Source organism: Diabrotica undecimpunctata, chromosome 5 (genome assembly GCF_040954645.1).
Source record: "Diabrotica undecimpunctata isolate CICGRU chromosome 5, icDiaUnde3, whole genome shotgun sequence".
NCBI classification, from domain to species: domain Eukaryota; kingdom Metazoa; phylum Arthropoda; class Insecta; order Coleoptera; family Chrysomelidae; genus Diabrotica; species Diabrotica undecimpunctata.
The window spans coordinates 43,242,061-43,243,680 of NC_092807.1; the positions used below are offsets into that span (position 1 = coordinate 43,242,061).

The following is a 1,620-nucleotide window of genomic DNA, read 5'->3' on the forward strand; positions in this document are numbered from 1 at the left end:
TTCTCAGTAGCTTCGCAGTTTTCAAATTCCTTTGAGCATTTATTTCTTAAATAATTTAATGCCTTAGCAACTTTTTGGCTGAAAGTTTGGGCAGCTAATTTCATCTTAATTTTTTCTTTAAACCAATTAATATGCCTTCGGGTTATCCTCGTTGCTAGATGAAGGCCTTCCTTTTCTTGAATTTCTATTAATTTTTCCAAATATTCCCATAATCTCTTCACTATTACCATCAAAAAAATTTTATAAGTACCCAAAGTATTGCGGATAAGGTTTAACATATGTGGAGGGTCAAATATTACATACATTGGTTGATTTGTGACTGGATGTAAAAAATATGTTAGCTATGCTAATATTTGATGCTGCACCATCAAATGTTAAACTTGTGATTATGACAGCAGCTTCGTGCATTATTTTTAAGCACATTTTTCCAGATTACTTTTTTGAACTCCTGATAAACCATCGATTAGAACGTAGCGTATTGGTAGTTTCCAGGTGTCATTTAAGCTATTAATTAAAAATACAATGGCTTCTTTTGCTTTGACTTCGGAAAAATCGCTTTGATTGTTACTTCCCATGTCAATATACCTACAATTAAAGTTTTCAATTATATAAATGGAAACTATATGTTATGATACTTTTTATAATTGCTAATAAATGCTAAGCTAAACCTACCCTAAAAACTTTTCACCATCCCATTCTATTTTCTGATGTAGGTATAGACATTTCATCAACCATCAAAGCACTGATATTATACATGATTTTCCTTTATCTTTAAGTTCAACTACTTTTTGTTTTAATATCTACACTGCTTGCATGCATCGTATCCTAATAACATAAAAAACAATAACTTAAAATTGATCGACTAACTACAAACAATATAAAGTAATAAACTGCTTATACGTACCAAAACTATATAGATTACTAATATCAAGTATTAATAATTTTGCTTACCGAAAGTTTCAGACAGAAATCTTCATCGATCATCTACTTTTTTTTAAAGATGTTCTAGTAAAGATTTTAAGGTATTAACCTTTTTAACAAGCCTTCTATTTTGTTGTTGCAACATTTTGATTTTTTTGTTTTTCTTTTGGAATAAATTGTTTACTACCACTTTATATTCCTGATCTCTGTTAGATGATCCTTGTTCAACAAAGTCACCAAGATAATGTCTTCGCTTTTTCAAGGGAAGTTCTAAGGTAGTTTCCTCTGGAATTTCTACTTGAGTCTTAATGGTAGTAGATTGACTCGTTGTTATATTTATATTTTCACTTTTAGAGCCTGTTGTTTTGTCTGAGACAGTTTCTCTTTTCACTGAAAATTTTTTAGTTTTAACTTGCTTAATTGAACGGTTTGAAAAATCGAAAATGCTGGGTACAGCATCTTTTTTGAGTTGTTTTTTTGAACTCCATCCATTAGTAATAAACGAATCCGTCGTGAAATGTTTAGAGCAAATTTTAGAATTATTTGATGGTTTAAAATTTTCACGGCGCATCGCTATAATCCATTTTTTTTGCAATGATGAATCTTTAGGAAACCTAAAACAATTTATTTGCTTTATCCTTTAGTTTTCAACGTAATTATAAAATGAAAATTATATAAGACTCTCATATAATATGTATC

The 1,620-nt window shown here is 29.5% G+C and overlaps 1 long non-coding RNA gene across 1 annotated transcript; it reads right to left on the reverse strand.

The window, feature by feature from the left end:
* Window positions 1-343: 343 nt before the first annotated feature.
* On the reverse strand, window positions 344-1,316 carry LOC140440609 (uncharacterized). The gene is made up of 3 exons (XR_011950883.1): window positions 952-1,316; window positions 673-825; window positions 344-585 (listed from the first exon to the last, which is right to left on the reverse strand). It is a non-coding gene; the product is annotated as an uncharacterized lncRNA (long non-coding RNA).
* Between the last annotated feature and the right edge of the window lie 304 nt (window positions 1,317-1,620).